General features: G+C 50.8%; 1 pseudogene across 1 annotated transcript in view; it reads left to right on the top strand.

Annotated features, from left to right (window-relative positions):
• The first annotated feature begins 890 nt into the window (after positions 1-890).
• The window catches only part of LOC147012234 (uncharacterized), a 42,725-nt pseudogene continuing 33,173 nt past the window's right edge, over positions 891-10,442 (top strand). Inside the window, exon 1 of the transcript XR_015051522.1 lies at positions 891-1,241. The product of XR_015051522.1 is annotated as an uncharacterized LOC147012234 (transcript). The remainder of the gene's footprint in view (positions 1,242-10,442) is intronic.

The raw sequence follows: 10,442 nt of genomic DNA, 5'->3' as shown, positions 1-10,442 counted from the left end.
CTTTGAGTTTCCTCCTCTCCCTCTCCCTCTCCCTCTCCCTCCTCTCCCTCTCTCTCTCCCGTCTCCCTCTCCCTCTCCCTCTCCCTCTCCCTCTTCCTCTTCCTCTTCCTCTTCCTCTTACCCCTCCCCTTCCCCTTACACCTCCCTCTCCACCTTACACCTCCCCCTTACACCTCCCCTGCCCTTACACCTCCCCACCCCTTACACCTCCCTCCCCTTACACCTCCCCACCCCTTACACCTCCCCTCCCCTTACACCCCCTCTCCTTACTCCTATACTCCTCCCGTTCCCATTTACTCCTCCCCTTCCCCTTTCTCCTCACCTTCCCCGATGCTCATCTACGTCCCTTGACTCCTCCCTTACACATACTCCTCCCTTTTTAAATTTACTCCTCCCCTTCCCGTTTACCCCTCTCCTTCTCCTTACCCCTCTCCTTCTCCTTACCCCTCCCCTTCCCCTCACTCCTCCCCTTCCCCAATACTCCTCCCATTCCCATCTCCCCTTACTCCTCCCTTTCCATTTACTCCTACCCTTACACATACTCCTCCCTTTCCCATTTACTCTTCCCTTTCCCCTGAACGGCTTTACTCCTCCCTCTCCCCTTTACTCCTCCCTCTCCCCATTACTCCTCCCTCTCCCCATTACTCCTCCCTCTCCCCTTTACTCCTCCCTCTCCCCTTTACTCTTCCCTCCGTGACCCCACTCACCCCTTTGACTCTCCCCTCCCCTTTGACTCTCCCCTCCCCTTTGACTCTCCCCTCCCCTTTGACTCTCCCTCCCCTTTGACTCTCCCCTCCCTTTGACTCTCCCCTCCCTTTGACTCTCCCCTCCCCTTTGACTCTCCCCTCCCCTTTGACTCTCCCCTCCCCTTTGACTCTCCCCTCCCCTTTAACTCCTCCCAATCTCTTTTTCCCTCCTCAACGTTCCACAGCCCGTTTCCCTTGCACTCCCCTCGTGGTTCCTTTCCATCCCATGGTAACAACCTCCCGCCCTGCACCTCCCGCCGAAAACTCCGTTCCTTCCCGTTCCGCCCTCTCCACTCCTTGTGACTTGTCGCGCTTTCTCTCTCGCGCCGGACGCGGAAATGGCGCAGCTCGGCCTCGCGCACCAACAATCGAAACCACCACTTGAGAAAGAGAAACCTGTCACTGGACTCGCGGCTGCTGCTTCGGCTTCCATCGAGGCGAAGTGGGGTTTACCGCCGAGTACCCTTTACTGCCTGGCGCTGCGATTTTACCAAGGTGAGAGTTGGGGGAGCGACAAACGGTCATTTCTTAGAAACACAAACAAAACGTGTTCCGTTCGGTTGTGGAGTCGAGCGATGGAAGGGCGACCGTGACGATGCATTTCGATAAAGGGAGACGGCGATAGATGTGGTGAGATGGTGAGGTTGGTGTTTGTATCCATGTGGGGTGAGTGAGATGGTGAGGTTGGTGTTTGTATATATGTGGGTGAGGTTGGTGTTTGTATCCATGTGGGGTGAGTGAGATGGTGAGGTTGGTGTTTGTATATATATATATATATATATATATATATATATATATATATATATATATATATATATATATATATATATATATATATATATATGTGTGGGTGAGGTTGGTGTTTGTATCCATGTGGGGTGAGTGAGATGGTGAGGTTGGTGTTTGTATATATATATATATATATATATATATATATATATATATATATATATATATATATATGTGTGGGTGAGGTTGGTGTTTGTGTCCATGTGGGGTGAGTGAGTTGGTGATGTTGGTGTTTGTATATATGTGTGGGTGAGGTTGGTGTTTGTGTCCATGTGGGGTGAGTGAGTTGGTGATGTTGTTGTTTGTATATATGTGTGGGTGACTGAGATGGTGATGTTGGTGTTTGTATATATGTGTGGGTGAGTGAGATGGTGAGGTTGGTGTTTGTGTCCATGTGGGGTGAGTGAGATGGTGAGGTTGGTGTTTGTGTCCATGTGGGGTGAGTGAGATGGTGAGGTTGGTGTTTGTATATATGTGTGGGTGAGTGAGTTGGTGATGTTGGTGTTTGTATATATGTGTGGGTGAGTGAGATGGTGATGTTGGTGTTTGTATATATATATGTGTGGGTGAGTCAGATGGTGAGGTTGGTGTTTGTATCCATGTGTGGGTGAGTGAGTTGGTGAGGTTGGTGTTTGTATCCATGTGTGGGTGAGATGGTGAGGTTGGTGTTTGTATCCACGTGTGGGTGAGTGAGATGGTGATGTTTGTGTTTGTATCCATGTGTGGGTAAGTGGGATGGTGATGTTGGTGTTTGTATCCATGTGTGGGTGAGTGAGTTGGTGAGGTTGGTGTTTGTATCTATGTGTGGGTGAGTGAGATGGTGAGGTTGGTGTTTGTATCTATGTGTGGGTGAGTGAGTTGGTGATGTTAGTGTTTGTATCCATGTGTGGGTAAGTGGGATGGTGATGTTGGTGTTTGTATCCATGTGTGGGTGAGTGAGTTGGTGAGGTTGGTGTTTGTATCTATGTGTGGGTGAGTGAGATGGTGAGGTTGGTGTTTGTATCCACGTGTGGGTGAGTGAGATGGTGAGGTTGGTGTTTGTATCCATGTCCTGGGTGAGGTTATGATTCTGAAAGCATAACGTGAGTTGGTGAGGTTTTGAGGTTGTTGTCAGGCTCCAATTGCTGGGTGAGTGATGCCGTTGTCTCCTCTATATCCATGTGCTGGGTGAGTTGGTTGGGGGGGGGGGTGGTGTTTGTAGTCCCCTTGCTGGGTGAGTTGGTTGGGTGGTGGTGTTTGTTGTCCCCATGCTGGGTGAGTTGGTTGGGGGGTGGTGTTTGTAGTCCCCATGCTGGGTGAGTTGGTGAGATTGGTCCTCGCGCTCATGTCCCGGCCGATATCGGTGCTCGTATCCATCTGCGAGGTGAATTGCTCAGGTGAGGCCACTCTTTGCACCCACACACTTGCTCATCAGGTAAGGTTGCTGCTGAGGTCGGTGTCGGTAACCCTCGTTGTGGTTGATCCGACGGTTGTAAATTGGTTGTTGGCCGAATCGATGGTGGTGCCTGTGCTTCATTGAGCTCTATTTCACATCGTGATGTTTATGTCTAACAGCTTGAAAGCCACACTGTGGTTCATCCTGATAAGTAGACTCGCTGGTTGGCCTTGGCTGGACATGGAAGCAGTTACATTGCTGCTCTTGTTTTGGAGACTGTCCTTTGGCCAAGTAACAACTACGTGTTCATTCAAGGACAGGTATCGATGCACACCTGAAAGTGGGGGATGTTTTCATTTTATATCGGAAATTTTATTGAAACTCTCTGTGGTGCTCATCTTTGTGCGGTTGCACTTGCCACAAGTTTTTTGTTGCCCGAGTTCCCCTGCGCTTTGATTCCTGCAAGTCGATGCACGTTATTTTGGACGTGCTCGTTGAGCCGGCATCGACGGGTCACTTTACGTACACTCTGCCTGGCATGATGGCCCAGACCCAGGAGGTACACACTCTCACCTCCAATCCGTCGGGCCTGGGTTCGAATCTCGACCTGGCTATAAACGACCATCCTGGTGTTTCGCATCAATCTGTGCAGATGGACATTAAGCCAGAGGACCGGTCCGCCAACACTGGTTGTTCAGGTCAAGTCAGGTATGGGAGCATGCGCCAGAGCAGCGCATCGCTGCATCCACTTTCCGCCAGTACTCCAGGGCCCCCCGTCTGGCCATCCCTCAGGCAGATGCCTGGCCCATCCCCATCTCCTTGAGATGCCGATCAACCTGCTGCAACCACGAGGCATGTGGTGGGCCCATTGGCCTCCTCCACTCACGAGACTCCCTCGCTGAGAGAATCTGGTGAGCAGGATCAGCGTCAGGAAAACGAGCCACATATCCATGCAGCCGCAGCTTATGCTCACGGACCATGCAGGTAACAAATCTCATTTGAGTCTCTCTCAGCAACCGCTCGTTGGACACAAAATCTGACCAGCGCGAGCCAAGGATTCTGCGAAGAGACCTGGTACCAAAGGAATTAAGTCTCCGTCTCAGATCCTTGGTCAGAGTCCAAGTCTCGCATCCATAGAGCAAGACTGGAAGCACCAAGGACCTGAAGACTCGGACTTTCGTCCTCCCGCACAGGTACCGGCAGTGCCACACCCCATTATCGAGTGAATCCTTGACTCCCCAGGCCCAACCCAGACGTCTATTGACCTCTGACGCACAGCCGGCAGAGATATGAATATCACTGCCAAGGTAAGTGAATCTCTCCATGACCTCAACATCCTCACCACAAACGGGCACAGACAGGACAGCGGCATCCAAGATGTCATTTAAAGCCTGGATCTTAGTTTTGACCCAGGAAACCCGTAATCCCAGCGGCTCCGACTCCTCATTCAACACCTCAAGGGCCCCCAAAAGGATATCTAAAGTCTCCGCAAAGATGACTGCATCATCTTCAAAATCAAGGTCAGAGATCTTGACATTTCCAAATGATGCACTGCAGCTTAATCTCTCCAACATCCTCCCTAGAATCCAGTCCATCCAGGTGCTGAAAAGTGTGGGGGGGCAGAACACACCCCTGATGAACTCCAGTAACAACTGGAAATAAGTCAGAGATGGTACCACCACATCTCACAGCACTCTCAGTACCAAAGTGGAGTTCAGACATCAGATCGATCCGTTTTGGTGGTACCACACGAAGACCAAGAATCCTCCAGAGGGCATCCCGATTCACTGAATCGAACGTTTTGCAGAGATCAACATAGGCTGCAAGCAGCCCCTGCCGACACCCTCGTCTGCGTTCGGTGAGGACCCGAAGAGCAAGGATACGGTCAATCGTTGACCTCTTTGGTGTAAAGCCTGACTGCTCTGGACGCTGGTGCTCAAAGAGATGGTGGCGAACCCTATCGAGAATTATCCAAGCAAAGACCTTGCCCGGCACTGAGAGCAGCGTCACCCCTCGGTAGTTGTTGCAGTCTTGGCAATCACTCTTCCCTTTCCAGAGAGGGACAACAAGGCCCCTCTTCCAGTCAGTTGGGATGATGCCTGTGTTCCAGGCAGAGCACAGAACTGCATGCAACGACACAAGTGCAGCACTTCCACCAGCCTTGAGAAGTTCGGCATGGATGCCACAGATCCCTGGAGCTTTACCCCAATTCAACCGGTTCACCGCAGCCTGTGTTTCCACAAGCGAAGGTGGACCACAGTTGATTTGATGGTCAGCAACAGGGATTGTAACACCCCGAGCATCCAACCTGACAGCTGGTGGATTAGCCTGGTATAACCACTCAAAGTAACCGGCCCAGCGGGCCTTCACTTCAGACTCCTCTGTCAAGAGCCTCCCACCCTCTGCTCTAACTGCAATACACCCAGGGATGGGCTTGGATGAACGCAATGGGCGAAGTCCCCTGTAAGCGGGACGAGAATCCCTTAACCACAGGCGATGCTCTACCCCCTCACAGATTCCTCGCACATAGGCCTCCTTGTCCACCCTCAGCGCACGTACAGTTTTACGCCTCAGCTTCCTGAACAGCTCAGCTCTGCCATTCAGCCTGGCCCTGCGAATCTGGTCAATGGTATCCAGTGTCCCTTGAGAGACAAAATTCTTCTTTGCCCTACGGTGAGTTCCATGACATCCACCGGCAACATCAAGGACGGTGGTCTTAAAGGCACTCCACAACTCTTCAGGACCTCCCAAAGCACCCAGACCCCCCAAATCTGCACTCAGCTTGTTCGCAAACTCCTCAGCTACCCTCACATCCTTGAGCTTGCCAACATCCAGCCGAGGCTGGGATGGTACCATCCAACTGTATTTAAGGTGCAACTTCAGAGTTGCTACAACAAGTCTGTGGTCAATATTGAGGAACTGAGCACTCCGGTAGACCCTGCAGTTCTGGATCATCCTCCAGCGACCATCGACGAGGACATGGTCAATCTCCTTTGCCACACCACCAGCGTTGGAATACCAAGTCCAGCGATGAACTTGTGTGCGCTGAAACCATGAACCGGCCACCTTAAGTCCATGACTTCTTGCAAAGTCAAGGAACTTAGTGCAATTCTGGTTCATAGTTCCTGACCCATGGGGAACAACACACACCTCATAACCATCCCTATCAATTCCAGTCGATGCATTGAAATCCTCCAAGACTAGAAGTGTATCTCGTCTGGGGCACTGATCAACCACAGACTCGAGCGTGGCGTCAAATGTGTCCTTCACGGTGAGATCACTCGCCTCAGTCGGAGCATAAACAGAGACCAGGAAAATGACACCTAAGGAGTGACGAATCCTTAGTCTCCTAATGTGCTCGTTGACCGGTGTTACCTGAATTATCATTGGAGTCAGCTTGTTGAACACAGCTACAGCAACTCCTTGGGAATGGTAACCATCAGAGCGACCAGACCAATAGGAGGTGTAACCACCATTATCTCGCCGCAATCTGGTCTCCGAACCTCAGAGAGTGCTGTAATACCGATGTCCAAGCGCTTGAGCTCAGATGATAACAGAGGCAGGTGATCATCTTCTATTAGGGATAGGACATTCCAGGCACCCACCCGAAGGGAGCGCCTCAGGTTAACCCAAGGAGACCGCCGTCTGGTGGACGACACCTCAGCAGCACTCCGACACACTCTCCTGCAATCTGACCTGGGAATGTTATCCCATGGTTTCCCTCCGATCATCAAAGATTGGGGGTCCCGAAGGCTTTGCCCCAATCCCGTCATCTGGTGAGCTGCCCTGCGAAGGGAAGCTGCACAGGAGGTACTCCCACGGAGTGGGTTTTCAGATTTCTTTGCGTTTTTGCGTTTTGCGGAATGAAGGGTTTTACGGTGGCCAGAGTGCAAATCCTGCCACCAACCTCCTAATAAGAAGAACCCAACTGCAGGAGGACGTCTGCAGACACAGTTGGGCACTACATATGGATGGTCGTTGGCTCACAAGGAGCTCCTCCGTCCTTTGACAGTTTTGTTTTTAATCCTGCTGGGTGTCCATATCCAAACTCACTCCTCACCAAAAAAACCTGTTGGGGGAGACTGTTTAGTCGCCGACAACCCGACCATGGAACAGGTTAGTACAGGTTTACACGATACCTGTAGGTGTAGCAAGTCACAGATCTAATCTGGCCTGACCTGACACCAGCTGGTTGTTGCTGGACATTAAACACCATTCCTTGTCTTTCATTAAGAGTAGATGACGAGTTGCTGTAACCCTGGCCAAATGATCTTCATTCGAATGGCAGGCAAGACTCGCCAGCCGGTTGGTGAAAGACATAGCCCACAAGAAGGTCGGAATAATGGGGGCTTAAGTAGTAGTAGTTGTGGTAGTGTCAGTTGCCATACCTATCCGAAGAAGACCAGTCACCTGAAACATTTGAATTACCTTGTGATTAGTTACAGTGCAGAAGTTGCTGCTCAGACAGGCAACCACAGTCTGAGATTGCAAGCAGTGGTGTCAAGGAGCCTTGAAGAAGACCACACCATTTGCTACCTGCTGTCCAGGCAGGAATTTCTGATATGTTCAGGTAACTCACAAAGTCTTCACCAAGGACACCGTGGGATCTTTTACGCTCACCATTCTAATGATGCGTCGGCGTGCTTGCGAAACACCGGGACTACAGTCTATACCTGGGTCAGGATTCAAACCCAGGTGAGACGGCTCGGAGGCGACCGTGCTTACCTGGAGGCTGTCCTTCCAGCTTAGTAGTGGTAGTCGTAGTAACTGATTTGGCCTGGTTGCTCAATGCACTTCATTCCTTGGGTCAAGGATTGTGAGTGAGGAGGTCGTCGGTTGCTGTCGCTCCCACAAGTGCAGGTTTGGTGAAGGTGAACGAGCGTCAGGTGGACTGCACCTCGCAACTATCGGGACATCGTTTTACTGAAGGGTTTCCGTGACTGTTTGGAAATTCCTGTTTCTCAAACGAATCCTCGATGCTCAGTTGTGGACTTTTGACGAGGTCATTATTGCCAAGCGTTTCTCTTGTGAGAGAGAGAGAACGTTCATGATTTTGAATGATAGGTGTGCAGATCTACAACATCAACGGTAAAGATGTTTCGGTGAGCAAATTGCAATCAGGCTTTCCTCAAAATGACACAGGACGTTAAACCAACCGAGCAACCATCACCCATTGCTTCATTTACCTGTATGAATGGGAAATGTCCGCACAGGATGGTGCACAGGTAGCGCACTTGTCTTTTGAGCTACCGAGACTGGGTCCGATTCCCAACCTGACGGTAAACTAAACTGGATCGGTGCGTTGCAGGTAGGGGGTCGCATCACCAAGTGCATCGTCCTTAGGATGGACGTTAAGTCGGTTATTCCGTCTGGTAGCGTTGGTTCGCGGATTTTAAATATCCCGCGGTGTCTTTCGCGACGAGTGGGCGAGTTATTGCCAACACCCTGAACTAATTACAAATATATTCCTACTCAAGTGACATTCGGTCGAAAGTCAGGCCGAGCAAGCCAGTTTGTGAAAGACATTGGGTCAGCGGCCTAACCGGGGTCTTAGCCTCGTTGCTTCATTAATCTCCCCAGTAGGCCTGCTTCATCAGCCCTCCCTGCTCCATCAACTCCCCTCCCCCCGCTTCATCAACATCCCCCCCCGACCCATTTCTTTAACCCCCTCAGCCCTTCAACTCCCCACCCCGCTTCCTCAACCACCACCCCTCCCCACACTTATTCAACACCTTCGACTCTCCCTTCCCCCCTCCCCCCACTTCATCAACCTCCTCCAACACTTCCTCCCTCCCCCCCTCCGCTTCATTAACTCACCCCCACTCCGCTTCATTAACCCCTCTCCCCACCCGCTTCATCAACCTCCTCCCCCCAACGCTTCATCAACCTCCTCCCCCCTCCCCGCTTCATAAACCTCCCCCCCCCTTGACCTTCTCCCCCCTCGTCTTCTCCTGCAGCTCAATTTCTGAGTGAAGAAGCTGTTGGGTGCAGGTTGTTGGAATGTTTGAGATGGTCATTACTGATAATGTCATTTTTTTTTCATGTTTGTGCCATTTCCCCTTGAAGCACATTGAGTCCTCCCTCCCACATATCGCTGTGTTTGTGTTTGCTGGAAAGGAGGATGGGGGAGTGGAGAGACAATTCACCTCTTTTGTTTGTCCTCTTCACGCGTTTCAAGTTTCATTTGTCCTCTTAATTGCGTGACGCTCAGCATTTCGAGGACAGAGCAAGGAAAAACTCCACGTGATGGAATCTTACGTTCCCTTGACAAGTGGTCCATTTTAACTGTCTCCAAGAAACAGGCTTCCCATCACCTTCACCTCCTCCCCACCTCACCCCTTTCCTTCCATTGTTCTCTAGGGATGCAGGTTACATAATGGAGTTTTTTTTTTCTCAATTGTCCAGGGTGTTTGCTTCAACCCCCAATTAAAAACGACAGTTTGGTCACTCCAAATGGTTAAAAGGTCGTGGAGGTGTTTTCGGTGTTTCGAGTGGTCATGACTCCCAAAATGTTAAAATAATCCGATTTTACCCTCCGTAAACAAACATGGCTCTGGGCCATTTAACCTCTCACCCATAATGATAATCCACATCCCAGCACTCCCACGTTAAGCACAGAGTGGTAATTCCCAAGCAGGTAATTGGTTGAGTGCCCTCACGTACAACAGCCTACTCTCTCTCTCTCTCTCTCTCTCTCTCTCTCTCTCTCTCTCTCTCTCTCTCTCTCTCTCTCTCTCTCTCTCTCTCTCTCTCTCTCTCTCTCTCTCTCTCTCTCTCTCTCTCTCTCTCTCTCTCTCTCTCTCTCTCTCTCTCTCTCTCTGTCTCTCTCTCCCTCTCTCTCTCTCTCTCTCTCTCCCTCTCTGTGTCTCTCTGTGTCTCTCTGTGTCTCTCTGTGTCTCTCTGTGTCTCTCTGTGTCTCTCTGTGTCTCTCTGTGTCTCTCTGTGTCTCTCTGTGTCTCTCTGGGTCTCTCTGTGTCTCTCTGTGTCTCTCTGTGTCTCTCTGTGTCTCTCTGTGTCTCTCTGTGTCTCTCTGTGTCTCTCTGTGTCTCTCTGTGTCTCTCTGTGTCTCTCTGTGTCTCTCTGTGTCTCTCTGTGTCTCTCTGTGTCTCTCTGTGTCTCTCTGTGTCTCTCTGTGTCTCTCTGTGTCTCTCTGTGTCTCTCTGTGTCTCTCTGTGTCTCTCTGTGTCTCTCTGTCTCTCTCTCTCTCTGTCTCTCTCTCTCTCTTTCTGTGTCTCTCTCTCTCTCTCTGTGTCTCTCTCTCTCTCTCTGTGTCTCTCTCTCTCTCTCTGTGTCTCTCTCTCTCTCTCTGTGTCTCTCTCTCTCTCCCTGTCTCTCTCTCTCTCTCTCTCTGTGTCTCTCTCTCTCTCTCTGTGTCTCTCTCTCTCTCTCTCTGTGTCTCTCTCTCTCTCTCTCTGTGTCTCTCTCTCTGTGTCTCTCTCTCTCTCTCTGTGTCTCTCTCTCTCTCTGTGTCTCTCTCTCTCTCTCTGTGTCTCTCTCTCTCTCTCTGTGTCTCTCTCTCTCTCTGTGTCTCT

The sequence above is a fragment of the Eptatretus burgeri genome, chromosome 15, assembly GCF_056783735.1.
Source record: "Eptatretus burgeri isolate ZD-2024b chromosome 15, Ebu_testis_v1, whole genome shotgun sequence".
Taxonomy (NCBI): Eukaryota; Metazoa; Chordata; class Myxini; order Myxiniformes; family Myxinidae; genus Eptatretus; species Eptatretus burgeri.
This window is presented reverse-complemented; position numbering and strand designations above follow the sequence as displayed.